The sequence below is a fragment of the Lissotriton vulgaris genome, chromosome 1_2 (genome assembly GCF_964263255.1).
Source record: "Lissotriton vulgaris chromosome 1_2, aLisVul1.2, whole genome shotgun sequence".
Lineage (NCBI taxonomy): Eukaryota > Metazoa > Chordata > Amphibia > Caudata > Salamandridae > Lissotriton > Lissotriton vulgaris.
In genome coordinates, this window is record NC_141686.1 from 297,513,120 (window position 1) to 297,530,668 (window position 17,549).

Here is a 17,549-nt window from a genome sequence, read left to right on the forward strand (position 1 = left end):
ACCCAGCCGAAAGGACAAAGGCAGAAAGAACAGCCCACACAGGGCGGAGAAGCCGAAGGACCAGGAAGGAACAAAGCAGAAGGACGACCCCCCCACAGCAGGTGAGGCCCCCAGCAGAACCGAAAGAGGGCAGCAACAAGGAACCACAAAGGAACCAGGCCACAGGGCAGGGCCGACCAAAGGCCAACCCCAGCAGAACCCGCAACCACCACAACAGAGGGCAGGGAGCGCAAAAAAGCCCAACCAAAAACAGACCCGGAAAAACCCAGGGGACAACCCAGAAAGACAACCAAGGACCACACGGAACCAGGGAAACCAAAACCCCAGAACCGGAAAAGGAGGCACCGACCCCCAGGAGGAAAAGGGGGACACAACGGAACCACCGAAGGCGAAACCCCAAAAGCCGAGGACCAACAACAAGGCCCACAGCCCAACCCCAAGAAACCAGCCGCAGAAGAGGCAGGCCAGCCAGCCAGGAGGCACACAACAGCGGACCACCAGGACCCCGACGGAGAACCACAAAGGAACCCAGGCAAGCACAACAGCCAACCAGAGCCAGACCGTCCCAGAAAACAGAATCCGAAGGTGGGAACCCAGAGCCCACAAAACGGACCCAGAGCCAAAGCCAACCGAAGGGAGCGGACCCCGAAGGGACCGAAGAACACCCCAGGACCGCGACAAAGCCCAAGAGAAGGAGCAGCCAGGAAAGAACCCCAGCAGGGACCAAAAAAAAAGGACCCCAAGCAAAGAAGGGCCACCCAGCACAAAGCTCAACACCCCCAAGGAAGAGCACCAGCGACCCGACCGCAAAGCGGATGGGAAGGCAAAACGGAGACCGGGAGGCAAAAACACAGAGGCAGAGCCCCGGCCACCAGAGCACACGGGGAAAAAACCCCAGCACCCGAAAGCAAAGGAAAGGAGCCCCGAGAGGACCAAGGCGCACCACTCAAGAAGGGAGCGCGAAGGAACACCCCAGCACCCGACAAGAGAGCAAAGGCCCATAAACCAGGAAAGGCAGACACCCAACCCCACCAGCAGGGACAAGGCACGGCCAAAAGCCAGGGCACAAGAGCCGAACAACCCCAGAACAAGAGGCCACCCAAAGCAAAAGCCAAGGACGACCAACAAATCCCAGCCCCCACCAGAGGGAAACAGGACAGCAGGCAAAGCCAACACCGGCAAAAAAGGCCAAGGCCCACCAGCACCGAGGAAGGGCCCGACAACCCCCCCCACTCCCCCCTGAAACCCGAGGGGGGGGGGAGGGACCACCAGAAGGCAGCAGAAAGGCCACACACCCGGGGAGACCAACACCCAAAAACCCACCAGCAGGGAAAGGTCACAGGCCAGGCAGAACCGGTAAACAGAACGGGGCACAGGAGCCAGGCAGACGAAGAACAAGCGTCCACCCAAGGCAGAGCCACGACCCAGCCACCACCGGAGGCAAGAGCGGCCAGCCAAGCAAAGCCCCAAAGCACAAACCAGCCGGAGAGACAAGAGGGGAGAAGGAAACCAAAACAGGAAACCAAACCCCATCAAGCAGAAGGGGAGAAGAAAAACCCCCAACAACAGGACCCAACAAGAGCCCAACCCGGCTGGACCGGAGCCAACAGCCGAACAAGGACAAGGCGCCCCCAGGACAGAGGAAGGGCCCAACAGCTCCCCGACAAGGAAACCAGGGGAGGGCACACGAACCAGCCGAAAGCCAGAAGCCCGGAGCAGAGCCCAAGCAAGGGAACCCAGAGGGAGCAAGAAGCAACCCGCAGCGGAAAACCGCAGGAACCCGACAGGCACGCACCAGGACCGAACCCACAGGAACGCCAGGAACCAAAGGGCAGCAGGCCCCAGAAAGCAAGCCCCGGCCCCGCAGGAAGACCCCCCACCAGGGACGGCCAGGAGGACCAGAAGTCAAAGCCACAAGGCAACACAGCCGCAGAGGACAAGCGGCAAACGACCAACACCAAGGGACAAGCCCCAGCAGGCCAGACAGAAACGGCAAAGCAAAGCAGCAAGAACCCTGGAACCAGAAAGCAGAGGGAACCGCAGCAGCAGGAGAAGGCCAGAAACCAGAGCCCGACAAGGGCGAACCCGAAACCCCAAAACAGCACGCAGGCCAGGGGAACAGGAAGAAAAAAACACAAGCCACGCCGCAAGGGCAAGCCAACCAAAGAGGCACGCCAACGGCAAACAGGCGAAAACAGAGGCAACCCAGGAAGACAGAGGGCCAGGGCGCAAGCAGGAAGGAAGAACCTCCCAACCCCCAAGTACCAAGGGCACAAGCGCACCACACCAGGGGCAGAACAACAGCAGAGCAGGGGAGGCCAAGCAACAGGCGGACACCCCCCCCCCCCCCCCCCGGCAAGAAAGAAGGGCCGGAGAACCCCCGAGAGAGCCAAAAGGAGGAGGCCCATCCAAACCCAGGGCCACTCCAAAGCCGAAACTCCAGAGGAGGAGAAAGGAGAGCAAGGAGGCAGGAATAACGCACCCCCAGCCCACAGCCTCGACCAACAGAACCCAACCAGCCGAGGAGGCACGGGGAAGGCAAACCAAGGCGGAAACTGAGGAAAACAGCATCCACCCAACAGGACCGGCAGAGAGACGCCCAAAGGACGACTCCCACCAGCAACAGCCATGGACAACAGGCCAAGAGACGGAACCAAGCCCATCAAGGCCAACCCGCCCATACCCAGCCCAACCGCTACACCGCAAAGAAGGTCAGGGAACAGGAAGGAAACAGGGGCGTACCACACACGGAACACACCAGGAAGGCAGGAAGAGGGCCCCAAAACACCCCCCCTTCCCCCAAAAGGGAGCCCTGGCGCCCACCAGAACACAGCGCAGGGCAGAGAAGTCCCCCCCCCCCTGAAGAGGCCACAGCACAAACCACACCGGCCGCAGGGAGGGAGCCCAGGCCAGGCCCAGGAGGAACCTGCAAAGGAAAGACAGCAGGAAACACAGGACACAGGAAAAAAGGCAGGAAACAGGAACCGCTACGCGGCACTCACCAGGAGGACAGGAAGAGGGCCACAACAGCACCCCCCCCCCCTATAGCCCCAACAGACTGTCCAGGCGCCCACCAGAACCCAGCGCCGGGCAGAGAAGCCCGTCCTGCCGAGGCCACAGCAAGATCCACAGAGGCCACAGGCAGGTAGCCAAGGACCAGGCCAGGAGGAAACCTGCAAAAGAAAGACAGCGGGAAAATGCGGGCAACAAAAAACCCACAAAGAGGGACCGCTATGCGGTACTCACCAGGAGGGCAGGAGGAGCGCCCCAACAGCTCATCGCCCTCCAAGAAACTGCGCAGGCACTCTCCCGGACATCAGCGCCAAGCAGAGCAGACCACACCACCTGCAAATCCGGGGAAGACAAACAGCAGCCCCAAGAGAGGACACACCAGGAACAGAGACATGGTGCCAGCGCACGCGGCGTAACCCAACGAGAACTCACGATCCAGAACAGCAGGGAACACCAAAGCACCCAAGTCCGCCAGCCACCAACGTTCCAGTGCCACCCCTGAGCAAACCATGAAGACACAACAACATGGCAACCACCGGGTGGGCGCAGTCCAGACCACCAGGAGGCACCCCAGCAGCCACAAACACAGACCCCAGCACAAAAAAACAGTCAGCGTCCAGCCTGAAAAGGGAAAGGGGGCACCCTGACGGGGAAGAGAACCCCGGTCTCCCCAGAGCCCGAAATCGGAGAATGGCCGCATCACAGACAGGAACCGACTGGACAATCCCCGGATTCAGGTGGCCAGTGCCAGAACCATCAAACTCACTGAGGCACCGATAACACCTGCAAACGTGAGCGAAGGCTGCCGGTGAAACAGACACGGGCACAAGAAAGGAGACAAACCCGCAAAGCGGGACTCACCCGCAGCGGGGGCCTCAGCACCAGGAAACGAGGCCCCCACACACCTCCGGCCCCAGGAACCAACCAGCGCCAAAGTTCCAGCAAGCCACAGGAGCAGCGCGTCTCCCACCCGGCCAAGCTCGGGGAGATGCGCCCAGGCGACCCGGAAGAACAGCAGGATGACGGCGCACCAGCCGCAAAGGGACGGCAATCCGGAAGAAGCCCCGCGACCCAGCAAGCCAGGCAGGCCGGGAGGCAGACCACCAGGAAGCAGCACCCCTGCCCGCGAAGCCAGGCAGTCGGGCAGGGGAAGCAGATAAGGACCAGCACACCACCCCAGCCCAGCAGGAGCGGGCGCCGTCCGGAAGAAGAATCCAGGCAAGGAAATCACAGCATACACGAACAATCCATTCTGTCGGAGACAGAAAAAAAAACAGGCTGCATGCTGGGTTGGTACTGCTTATGTACTCCCAGTGGGAGGGAGCAGGTAGGGTATCCCAGCATGCTCCTTTTCTTTTTTCTGTCGTGGAGATGGTTATCTCCCTATTTTAAGGAATGGGACGGGGTCAGGAGGGACCTGGGGGTAATGAGTGCTGCTGTGGGAGGGATGCACTGGGTGAAGGGCAATGAGTGCTGCTGTGGGAGGGATGCAGGGCAATGAGTGCTCCTGTGGGAGGGATGCACTGGGTGCATGCCCATGAGTGCTCCTGTGGTAGGGAAGCACCGGGTGCAGGGCAATGAGTGCTGCTGTGGGAGGGATGCAGGGCAATGAGTGCTCCTGTGGGAGGGATGCACTGGGTGCAGGGCAATGAGTGCTCCTGTGGGAGGGATGCACTGGGTGCAGGGCAATGAGTGCTGCTGTGGGAGGGATGCACTGGGTGCAGGGCAATGAGTGCTCCTGTGGGAGGGATGCACTGGGTGCAGGGCAATGAGTGCTGCTGTGGGAGGGATGCACTGGGTGCAGGGCAATGAGTGCTCCTGTGGGAGGGATGCACTGGGTGCAACGCAATGAGTGCTGCTGTGGGAGGGTTGCGGGGCAATGAGTGCTCCTGTGGGAGGGATGCAGGGCAATGAGCGCTCCTGTGAGAGGGATGCACTGGGTGCAGGGCAATGAGTGCTCCTGTGGGAGGGATGCACTGGGGGCAGGGCAATGAGTGCTCCTGTGGGAGGGATGCACTGGGTGCAGGGCAATGAGTGCTCCTGAGGGAGGGATGCACTGGGTGAAGGGCAATGAGTGCTGCTGTGGGAGGGATGCACTGGATGCAGGGCAATGAGTGCTGCTGTGGGAGGGATGCACAGGGTGCCGGGCAATGAGAGCTCCTGTGGGAGGATGCACTGGGTGCAGGGCAATGAGTGCTGCTGTGGGAGGGATGCACTGGATGCAGGGCAATGAGTGCTGCTGTGGGAGGGATGCACAGGGTGCCGGGCAATGAGAGCTCCTGTGGGAGGATGCACTGGGTGAAGGGCAATGAGTGCTGCTGTGGGAGGGATGCACTGGGTGCCGGGCAATGAGAGCTCCTGTGGGAGGATGCACTGGGTGCAGGGCAATGAGTGCTGCTGTGGGAAGGATGCAGGGCAATGAGTGCTCCTGTGGGAGGGATGCACTGGGTGAAGGGCAATGAGTGCTGCTGTGGGAGGGATGCACTGGATGCAGGGCAATGAGTGCTGCTGTGGGAGGGATGCAGGGCAATGAGTGCTCCTGTGGGAGGGATGCACTGGGTGCAGGGCAATGAGCGCTCCTGTGGGAGGGATGCACTGGGGGCAGGGCAATGAGTGCTCCTGTGGGAGGGATGCACTGGGTGCAGGGCAATGAGTGCTCCTGTGGGAGGGATGCACTGGGTGAAGGGCAATGAGTGCTCCTGTGGGAGGGATGAACTGGGTGCAGGGCAATGAGTGCTCCTGTGGGAGGGATGCACTGGGTGAAGGGCAATGAGTGCTCCTGTGGGAGGGATGCACTGGGTGCAGGGCAATGAGTGCTCCTGTGGGAGGGATGCACTGGGTGAAGGGCAATGAGTGCTCCTGTGGGAGGGATGCACTGGGTGCAGGGCAATGAGTGCTCCTGTGGGAGGGATGCACTGGGTGCAGGGCAATGAGTGCTCCTGTGGGAGGGATGTACTGGGTGCAGGGCAATGAGCGCTCCTGTGGGAGGGATGCACTGGGGGCAGGGCAATGAGTGCTCCTGTGGGAGGGATGCACTGGGTGCAGGGCAATGAGTGCTCCTGTGGGAGGGATGCACTGGGTGAAGGGCAATGAGTGCTCCTGTGGGAGGGATGAACTGGGTGCAGGGCAATGAGTGCTCCTGTGGGAGGGATGCACTGGGTGAAGGGCAATGAGTGCTCCTGTGGGAGGGATGAACTGGGTGCAGGGCAATGAGTGCTCCTGTGGGAGGGATGCACTGGGTGCAGGGCAATGAGTGCTCCTGTGGGAGGGATGCACTGGGTGCAGGGCAATGAGTGCTCCTGTGGGAGGGATGCACTGGGTGCAGGGCAATGAGCGCTCCTGTGGGAGGGATGCACTGGGGGCAGGGCAATGAGTGCTCCTGTGGGAGGGATGCACTGGGTGCAGGGCAATGAGTGCTCCTGTGGGAGGGATGCACTGGGTGAAGGGCAATGAGTGCTCCTGTGGGAGGGATGAACTGGGTGCAGGGCAATGAGTGCTCCTGTGGGAGGGATGCACTGGGTGCAGGGCAATGAGTGCTGCTGTGGGAGGGATGCACTGGGTGCAGGGCAATGAGCGCTCCTGTGGAAGGGATGCAATAGGTGAAGGGCAATGAGTACTCCTGTGGGAGGGATGCACTGAGTGCAGGGCAATGAGTGCTCCTTTGGGAGGGATGCACTGGGTGCAGGGCAATGAGTGCTGCTGTGGGAGGGATGCAATAGGTGAAGGGCAATGAGTACTCCTGTGGGAGGGATGCACTGAGTGCAGGGCAATGAGTGCTCCTGTGGGAGGGATGCGGGGCAATGAGTGCTCCTGTGGGAGGGATGCAGGGCAATGAGAGCTCCTGTGGGAGGGATGCACTGGGTGCAGGGCAATGAGTGCTCCTGTGGGAGGGATGCACTGGCTGAAGGGCAATGAGAGCTCCTGTGGGAGGATGCACTGGGTGCAGGGCAATGAGTGCTCCTGTGGGAGGGATGCACTGGGTGAAGGGCAATGAGTGCTCCTGTGGGAGGGATGAACTGGGTGCAGGGCAATGAGTGCTCCTGTGGGAGGGATGCACTGGGTGCAGGGCAATGAGTGCTCCTGTGGGAGGGATGCACTGGGTGAAGGGCAATGAGTGCTCCTGTGGGAGGGATGCACTGGGTGCAGGGCAATGAGTGCTCCTGTGGGAGGGATGCACTGGGTGCAGGGCAATGAGCGCTCCTGTGGGAGGGATGCACTGGGGGCAGGGCAATGAGCGCTCCTGTGGGAGGGATGCACTGGGTGCAGGGCAATGAGTGCTCCTGTGGGAGGGATGCACTGGGTGAAGGGCAATGAGTGCTCCTGTGGGAGGGATGAACTGGGTGCAGGGCAATGAGTGCTCCTGTGGGAGGGATGCACTGGGGGCAGGGCAATGAGTGCCCCTGTGGGAGGGATGCACTTGGTGCAGGGCAATGAGTGCTGCTGTGGGAGGGATGCAATAGGTGATGGGCAATGAGTACTCCTGTGGGAGGGATGCACTGAGTGCAGGGCAATGAGTGCTCCTGTGGGAGGGATGCGGGGCAATGAGTGCTCCTGTGGGAGGGATGCAGGGCAATGAGAGCTCCTGTGGGAGGGATGCACTGGGTGCAGGGCAATGAGTGCTCCTGTGGGAGGGATGCACTGGGTGAAGGGCAATGAGAGCTCCTGTGGGAGGATGCACTGGGTGCAGGGCAATGAGTGCTGCTGTGGGAGGGATGTAGGGCGATGAGTGCTCCTGTGGGAGGGATTCGGGGCAATGAGTGCTCCTGTGGGAGGGATGCAGGGCAATGAGAGCTCCTGTGGGAGGGATGCAGGGCAATGAGAACTCCTGTGGGAGGGATGCACTGGGTGCAGCGCAATGAGTGCTCCTGTGGGAGGATGCACTGGGTGGTGCAGCGCAATGAGTGCTCCTGTGGGAGGATGCATAGGGTGTAAGGCAATGAGTGCTCCTGTGGGAGGATGCACTGGGTGGTGCAGCGCAATGAGTGCTCCTGTGGGAGGATGCATAGGGTGTAAGGCAATGAGTGCTGCTGTGGGAGGGATGGACTGGGTGCAGGGCAATGAGTGCTCCTGTGGGAGGGATGCACAGGGTGCAGCGCAATGAGTGCTCCTGTGGGAGGGATGCACTGGGTGCAGGCCAATGAGTGCTCCTGAGGGAGGGATGCACAGGGTGCAGCGCAATGAGTGCTCCTGTGGGAGGATGCACTGGGATCAGGGCAATGAGCGCTCCTGTGGGAGGGATGCACTGGGTGCCGGGCAATGAGTGCTGCTGTGGGAGGGACGCAGGGCAAGGAGTGCTCCTGTGGGAGGGATGCACTGGGTGCATGGCAATGAGTGCTGCTGTGGGAGGGATGCAGGGCAATGAGTGCTCCTGAGGGAGGGATGCACTGGGTGCAGGGCAATGAGCGCTCCTGTGGGAGGGATGCACTGGGTGCAGGGCAATGAGCGCTCCTGTGGGAGGGATGCACTGGGTGCAGGGCAATGAGTGCTCCTGTGGGAGGGATGCACTGGGGGCAGGGCAATGAGTGCTCCTGTGGGAGGGATGCACTGGGTGCAGGGCAATGAGTGCTCCTGTGGGACGGATGCACTGGGTGAAGGGCAATGCGTGCTCCTGTGGGAGGGATGAACTGGGTGCAGGGCAATGAGTGCTCCTGTGGGAGGGATGCACTGGGTGCAGGGCAATGAGCGCTCCTGTGGGAGGGATGCAGGGCAATGAGGGCAATGAGTGCTCCTGTGGGAGGGATGCAGGGCAATGAGTGCTCCTGTGGGAGGGATGCACTGGGTGCAGGGCAATGAGTGCTCCTGTGGGAGGAATGCACTGAGTGCACGGCAATGAGTGCTGCTGTGGGAGGGATGCACTGGGTGCAGGGCAATGAGTGCTCCTGTGGGAGGGATGCACTGGGCGCAAGGCAATGAGTGCTCCTGTGGGAGGGATGCACTGGGTGCAGGGCAATGAGTGCTCCTGTGGGAGGGATGACCTGGGTGCAGGGCAATGAGTGCTGCTGTGGGAGGGATGCAGGGCAATGAGTGCTCCTGTGGGAGGGATGACCTGGGTGCAGGGCAATGAGTGCTCCTGTGGGAGGGATGCGGGGCAATGAGTGCTCCTGTGGGAGGGATGCAGGGCAATGAGAGCTCCTGTGGGAGGGATGCACAAGGTGCCGGGCAATGAGTGCTGCTGTGGGAGGGATGCAGGGCAATGAGTGCTCCTGTGGGAGGGATGCAGGGCAATGAGAGCTCCTGTGGGAGGGATGCACAAGGTGCTGGGCAATGAGTGCTGCTGTGGGTGGGGTGCAGGGCAATGAGCGCTCCTGTGAGAGGGATGCACTGGGTGCAGGGCAATGAGTGCTCCTGTGGAAGGATGCACTGGGGGCAGCGCAATGAGTGCTCCTGTGGGAGGATGCATAGGGTGTAAGGCAATGAGTGCTGCTGTGGGAGGGATGGACTGGGTGCAGGGCAATGAGTGCTCCTGTGGGAGAGATGCACAGGGTGCAGCGCAATGAGTGCTCCTGTGGGAGGGATGCACTGGGTGCAGCGCAATGAGTGCTCCTGTGGGAGGGATGCACTGGGTGCAGGGCAATGAGTCCTCCTGTGGGAGGGATGCACAGGGTGCAGCGCAATGAGTGCTCCTGTGGGAGGGATGCATGGTAATGAGTGCTCCTGTGGGAGGGATGCACAGGGTGCAGCGCAATGAGTGCTCCTGTGGGAGGGATGCACTGGGTGCAGCGCAATGAGTGCTCCTGTGGGAGGGATGCACTGGGTGCAGTGCAATGAGTGCTCCTGTGGGAGGATGCACTGGGTGCAGGGCAATGAGCGCTCCTGTGGGAGGGATGCACTGTGGGCAGGGCAATGAGTGCTCCTGTGAAGGGATGCACTGGGTGTAGGGCAATGAGTGCTCCTGTGGGAGGGATGCACAGGGTGCAGGGCAAGGAGTGCTCCTGTGGGAGGATGCACTGGCTGCAGGGCAATGTGCGCTCCTATGGGAGGGATGCAGGCAATGAGTGCTCCTGTGGGAGGGATGCACTAGGTGCAGGGCAATGAGTGCTCCTGTGGGAGGGATGCAGGCAATGAGTGCTCCTGTGGTAGGGATACACTGTGTGCAGGGCAATGAGTGCTCCTGTGGGAGGGATGCACTGGCTTCAGGGCAATGAGCGCTCCTGTGGGAGGGATGCAGGCAATAAGTGCTCCTGTGGGAGGGATGCACTAGGTGCAGGGCAATGAGTGCTCCTGTAGGAGGATGCACTGGGTGCAGGGCAAGGAGTGCTCCTGTGGGAGGGATGCACTGGGGGCAGGGCAATGAGTGCTCCTGTGGGAGGGATGCAGGGCAATGAGTGCTCCTGCGGGAGGGATGCACTGGGTGCAGGGCAATGAATGCTGCTGTGGGAGGGATGCAGGGCAATGAGTGCTCCTGTGAAGGGATGCACTGGGTGTAGGGCAATGAGTGCTCCTGTGGGAGGGATGCACTTGGTGCAGGGCAATGAATGCTGCTGTGGGAGGGATGCAGGGCAATGAGTCCTCCTGTGGGAGGGATGCAGGGCAATGAGTACTCCTGTGGGAAGGATGCACTGGGTGTAGGGCAATGAGTGCTCCTGTGGGAGGGATGCACTGGGGGCAGGGCAATGAGTGCTCCTGTGGGAGGGATGCACTTGGTGCAGGGCAATGAATGCTGCTGTGGGAGGGATGCAGGGCAATGAGTGCTCCTGTGGGAGGGATGCAGGGTAATGAGTACTCCTGTGGGAGGGATGCACTGGGTGCAGGGCAATGGTTGCTCCTGTGGGAAGATGCACTGGGGGCAGGACAATGAGTGCTCCTGTGGGAGGGATGCACTGGGTGCAGGGCAATGAGTGCTCCTGTGGGAGGGATGCACTGGGTGCAGGGCAATAGGTGCTCCTGTGGGAGGGATGCACTGGGTGCAGGGCAATGAGCGCTCCTGTGGGAGGGATGCACTGGGTGCAGGGCAATGAGTGCTCCTGTGGGAGGGATGCACTCGGTGCAGGGCAATGAGCGCTCCTGTGGGAGGGATGCACTGGGTGCAGGGCAATGAGCGCTCCTGTGGGAGGGATGCACTGGGTGCAGGGCAATGAGTGCTCCTGTGGGAGGGATGCACTGGGTGCAGGGCAATGAGTGCTCCTGTGGGAGGGATGCGCTGGGTGCAGGGCAATGAGTGCTGCTGTGGGAGGGATGCAGGGCAATGAGTGCTCCTGTGGGAGGGATGCACTGGGTGCAGGGCAATGAGTGCTCCTGTGGGAGGGATGCACTGGGTGCAGGGCAATGAGTGCTCCTGTGGGAGGGATGCACTGGGTGCAGGGAAAGGAGTGCTCCTGTGGGAGGGATGCACTGGGTGCAGGGCAATGAGTGCTCCTGTGGGAGGGATGCAGGGTAATGAGTGCTCCTGTGGGTGGGATGCAGGGCAATGAGTGCTCCTGTGGGAGGGATGCAGGCAATGAGCGCTCCTGTGGGAGGGATGCACTGGGGGCATGGCAATGAGTGCTCCTGTGGGAGGGATGCACTGGGTGCAGGGCAATGAGTGCTCCTGTGGGAGGGATGCAGGCAATGAGCGCTCCTGTGGGAGGGATGCACTGGGGGCATGGCAATGAGTGCTCCTGTGGGAGGGATGCACTGGGTGCAGGGCAATGAGTGCTCCTGTGGGAGGGATGCAGGGAAATGAGTGCTCCTGTGGGTGGGATGCAGGGCATGGAGTGCTCCTGTGGGAGGGATGCACTGGGGGCATGGCAATGAGTGCTCCTGTGGGAGGGATGACCTGGGTGCAGGGCAATGAGTGCTCCTGTGGGAGGGATGCAGGGAAATGAGTGCTCCTGTGGGTGGGATGCAGGGCAATGAGTGCTCCTGTGGGAGGGATGCAGGCAATGAGCGCTCCTGTGGGAGGGATGCACTGGGGGCAGGGCATTGAGTGCTCCTGTGGGTGGGATGCACAGGGTGCAGGGCAATGAGTGCTCCTGTGGGAGGATGCACTGGGTGCAGTGCAATGAGTGCTCCTGTGGGAGGGATGCACTGGGTGCAGGGCAATGAGCGCTCCTGTGGGAGGGATGCAGGGGAATGAACTCTCCTGTGGGAGGGATGCACTGGGCGCAGTGCAATGAGTGCTCCTGTGGGAGGGATGCACAGTGTGCAGGGCAATGAGTGCTCCTGTGGCAGGGATGCAGGGCAATGAGTGCTCCTGTGGGAGGGATGCAGGGCAATGAGTGCTGCTGTGGGAGGGATGCAGGGCAATGAGTGCTGCTGTGGGAGGGATGCACTGGGTGCAGGGCAATGAGTGCTGCTGTGGGAGGGATGCAGGGCAATGAGTGCTGCTGTGGGAGGGATGCAGGGCAATGAGTGCTCCTGTGGGAGGGATGCAGGGCAATGAGTGCTGCTGTGGGAGGGATGCAGGGCAATGAGTGCTGCTGTGGGAGGGATGCAGGGCAATGAGTGCTGCTGTGGGAGGGATGCAGGGCAATGAGTGCTCCTGTGGGTGGGATGCAGGGCAATGAGTGCTCCTGTGGGAGGGATGCACTGGGGGCAGGGCTGCAAAACCTGTCCGGGGCCGATGTGCAGGGTACCGTCCACCCCATGCGCCCATGTCCTCTGTAAGAAAGCGGGTTACAAGTTGGGGCGAGTCTGAGTCCTACCCAAGTAATATGTCCAAACATCTCTTGTCAGGTCAAAGAAACACTTTCAATAATAATTGGAATCACTGTAGGGGTCTGTGTTTGCCCTCATGGTCACAGCTTTAAATCCCGGAGGGTCGACTCAGCCTTTCACCCTTCTGAGGTCAATAAAATGAGTACCATTGAGTTGAGGAACAATAAACATCATTTACTCACCGCTAAGATACCTTTTGCGGTGAACGTGCGCTTCAGAAATACCCTTATGTTGTGTTAAGTAAACCAACGCCCGACCCTCCCCCATTGCACAGTGCAGACAGACACATTTCTTTTCAACTCCAAAACTGTCGAAAAGTCAAACCACACACAATGAAAATCCCATGAACAATTTGAAAACAAAGAAGAAACATTACTAAGAAACACACCAAAACGACTAAAATTATATCCGGGGATCAGAGACAGGAATATTTAATGTTTGGAGGCAAAACACTCCAGGATAAAGCAAAGCCCCAATCACATATACCTGTTCACTGTTGGCCAGAACTTAGGTGCAATTTCAGGCTGACCACGATGGAATGGCGGTTGGGTAGACCAAGTGAGCCGTCCCAGTAACAGATTTTACTTGGTGTATTAAAGGCTGATGGGATTCTTAGCAGATGGAGTAACTACTGTCATGGTGGACTACTTGACTCCTGCCATGGCGAGGGTAGACGGTCCACCTCATGGCGAATGCTGCTGGGTTGATTGCAGCCCAAATCCTGCCCACCCAGTGTGTTTGTGGCAAACCAATGCCCCTTCCACCCCCACACAGGCACTAATGCAGCCCTGATTACAAACAAGCCCGGTGAACAGTGAGGCCTCAAAGAGAGAGAGAGAGACAAAAAAATGTAATCAAACGTTAAGTAGGAGCTGCTCCAAAGCCTCCAGCTCTCACCATCCTCTCCCTGTCCACCAAATCCTTCGCACTCAGCCCTCTGCACTCTCCGCCCTCCCTAATATGCACCATTTCCCTCCACACGTCTGCCTCAGCATTGTCCATTGCCCGCCTCTACCCTCTCAGCATCTAACTCCACTGTCCACTGTCATCTCCCTTCTCTCATTCCCTCAGTCTATCCACAGTCGCCCTTCTCCCACTCTCAGTTATTTTCTCCTCTCTCTCTCCACTTTCCTTCTCTCCATTCCAGTTGTCCTGCACTAGTCCACTCATCATGTCCTATCCCAGTCCTTCTTCTCTCTCCAGTGTCCGCCTTCCAGACACGTCCTCTCCTCTCTCCACTGTCCTTCCTCCACACCTCACCATCCTCGCCTGCACCTCGCCCGCCGCCTCCCCTTCGCCGCATATTCTCCAACAATCCCCGTCTTCAGCCGTCTTCTCCTGTGTCCACCACCTTTATGTTCCACCAAACTTTCCCACCGTCCTAGGGATGTCGATTTCCTCAGCTTACATCACATACAATGGGTCCAATATAGAAACCTATGCACTTTTACTAAATTCAACATGTTGTGGCTTTTTATAATGCAACCAGACTCCCCCAATGGACCGTCCTACAGGCCTGTCCGCGGCTTCATATTGCTGCACATGGGACTTCAAACGGTCTATTCGGGTCTTATATTAATTGTGACAGAGCTGGTAACAGTCCTTGGTGCGACCCTTCTCTTTGGCATTGCCAGCGTTGCAGTGTAAGTACACTGGAAAACAATAATGTATACATTCATTTTTACATCAATTGTCAAAAAACAAACCAAATTCTTTTTGTGGTGGGCCGATTGTGAAGACTGCTTTAACAGTAAAGGTTTTACAGATATTAATGATATATGTTTGTGCAGCTTTCAAGCACTTTCTTATGCGGAGGACACTCAAATTATAGGGCCTATTCACAGAACTAACTTAAGACAAAATCCTAAACGTACTCATTTCGATATTCACAGAAGTTAGGAGTCCTAACTTTACTATTTCTAAACTGAGAAAAATCCTAACTTTAAGACTTTCGGTATTCACAGGAGGCATTTGGGAGTCCTAAAGTTAGGACTCCTAACTTCTGTGAATACCAAAATGAGTAAGTGCCTTCTGTGAATACCAAAATGAGTAAGTGCCTTCTGTGAATACCAAAATGAGTAAGTGCCCTCTGTGAATACCAAAATGGTAGTAAGTTTAGGATTTTGCCTTGTTAGTTCTGTGAATAGGGCCCCCAGTATCTATCTCTCAAGACCTGCCCCTAGTGGCCAACAAATGTATTCACTGCATGCCCAGAATAAACATCTGGAGGAAGGAATGTTCTCAAACTGAACATGGAGAAAACTGAGGTGCTAGTATAAAGGGGCCAGAATCCATCTGGTCCGGCAGCGGGTGCCCGGAGGAATGTGGCCCTTAACCCACTCCAGCTCAGTCGCCTGAAATACCTTGGGGTGGTGTTTGATACCCTTTTGAATTTTGAGTAGCCGGTCAATCGGACCACTAGTACCGTTTCTATATTAGTAAGACTCTTCTTAAGGTCTTTCCTTTTATTCCTGTTGAACTGCGTCATGTGGTGGCCATTGCTATAGTTGCGTCTAGACTTGACTCCTGCAATGCCTTTGATTTGAATCTCGAGGCCTCATTATTGAGCAGGCTGAAAGTGATTCAAAGGCGGATGCCTAGGCGTGCCTCGGTAGAGAGGGTGTCAAGGCGCTGCATGGGCTCCCTGTTAGGAAGCGCGTCTCCTACAGGGGTATCTGCTTAGTCCTTCAAGCCCTCTGTCATAAAGGGCCTGAATATGTCTCGGCCCTGTTTCGCTGGGATGTCCCTGGCAGTCCACTCTGATCCTCCTCTGCTTGGAAAGTTAGTAGCCCTAGATTTCAAAAAGCCAGCAGGGTGGCCGGTCTGTCTCCGGTGCTGCGGCCAAGCTTTGGAATTCCCTGCCTACCCATATTATCCATTTGGACTCCTTTACTCTGTTTAATACTTCCCTGAAGCCTTGGCATTTTTCATCCTAATCCTTTAGGTCTGCTGGGGTTAAGCCTTGTTTCTGGTGTAGCGCTTAGATACCCTTGGTATATTGCGCTTTATACAATTAATTGTAATTTCATTTTCGTAATTCTGAACTAGGGGCCGGATGCACAAGGGGCTTTCCCCGTTCTTTTATCTACGGAGAAATGTCTTCAGAGATAAGAGAACGTATCCTCTTCCTTAAAGTCAGACTCTGTCAAGGTCCACAGGACATTAATTTGTTTGACACCTTTGTTGATTTGCATTTTTTATTTCAGGTCTGGTTGGTGGCCCAACTATTGGCCTATGTTAGTTATGAAAGACTAAACTGGAAACTTTACCTCATCTTGTTTGTGTTTGATAGCTTAAACTTTATTTAATTACATTTACAAACACATATATTTACATTTCAGCAACTGTAATTGATTTGAATAAATGCAATCACCAGATGACTGGCACTTGCCTTTTGACTACCTTGATACATTTGTATGAAAAACAATTGTTTTTAACTTGAATTGTGATACAATGTGAGGTTAACAGTATTTTACTTTTGTATAGTGTCAAGACCCAGGGCACTAACCTCGTACTTCTCCTGAAGGAGGGATACATATCCTCAGCTGGGGTCTATCCCCAAAACCACCCTCAGACAAACTCACTCTGTGAATTGTTACTCCTGGGTGCAGACCAGTCAGGTAGGGCAGAGGGGTAGGGTGATGAGAGATACCGAGATGTAGAGTGGGCTCGTCACAGGCTGTCAGACCCCCCTCAAGCTCCTCGGCCTCAGTCTCTTCTCGCCTGCCTCGTCGCCAGGATGTATGGATGAGTGGGGAATAAACACGACTTGAGCGCCCCCTCGTGAGCCTGTCACTGCCCAGTAAACTCACTCTTTTCTGCTGGTTCTGCCGGATCTTTCCTTCAGACCTGACTCTGTCTGTTCCCATCTTTATTCCTGGCTCTTGAAATTCTATATTATATTTCACTAGAAAGGAGAATGTACGCATTCGTGGGTGCATTACAGTTCATACACTAGTTGAATGCCTCTGCATGTTCCAAATGACCTGTTAATTTACAGTTTCCATTTACCAACGGAAGGGCCTGTGCTTTTAAAAAGAACTGCTTCAACCCGTCGAGCCAGGCTTCGAGAGTGCGCGCTGCAGTTAATGTCAACGCATCCTATTGAAAAGGAACGTTAATGCGGTCATAAATCTTTTCTTGCCTAATGCCTATTGTCCTTTTCTGCAGATCCCTGGTACTTCTTCACTTCACAATAAATGTCTTTCGCTTTGATAAGTTAACGTTAAACATAAATATAACACTTTAGCAAAGTCCTTTTGTTCTGCAGACATTCATCGGATTAAAAACCAGACACTGTTTTATCATAACTTGTTTTCTGCGCTGCAACCTTTTGTTTTTACTTTCACTGCTTCCGACGGGGTCGGAGAATAAAGTCTACGGTACACGTGACGTGAGTATTTAACTCTAGCGCCGCATCTTACCTTCAGGCTTGATTTTGCTCCTAAATCTTATTCTTTGCTTTTAATATTCTCCTGTTGCAGGTCAGGGAAGTCGGCTGTTCACTGCTGGAGTCTGCAGGGCGCTGTACACAGGGAGACAGGTGCTTCAGGGCGCTGTACACAGGGAGACAGGGGCTTCAGGGCGCTGTACACAGGAGGCAGGGTCTTCAGGGCGCTGCACACAGAGAGACAGGTGCTTCAGAGCGCTGCACACAAGCAGACAGGTGCTTCAGGGCGCTGCACACAGAGAGACAGGTGCTTCAGGGAGCTGCACGCAGAGAGACAGGTGCTTCAGGGCGATGCACACAGAGAGACAGGTGCTTCAGCGCTGCACACAGAGAGACAGGTGCTTCAGGGAGCTGCACACAGAGAGACAGGTGCTTCAGGGCGATGCACACAGAGAGACAGGGTCGTCAGGGCGCTGCACACAGAGAGACATATGCTTCAGGGCGCTGCAAA

At 57.1% G+C, this 17,549-nt stretch overlaps 1 protein-coding gene across 1 annotated transcript in view; it reads right to left on the reverse strand.

Annotated features, from left to right (window-relative positions):
• Positions 1-17,265, reverse strand: part of LOC147736542 (aldehyde dehydrogenase family 3 member B1-like) — a 288,913-nt gene extending 271,648 nt beyond the window's left edge. The window contains exon 1 of the mRNA XM_086953282.1: positions 17,073-17,265. The gene's annotated coding sequence lies outside the window, so the exon portion shown is untranslated. The remainder of the gene's footprint in view (positions 1-17,072) is intronic.
• Between the last annotated feature and the right edge of the window lie 284 nt (positions 17,266-17,549).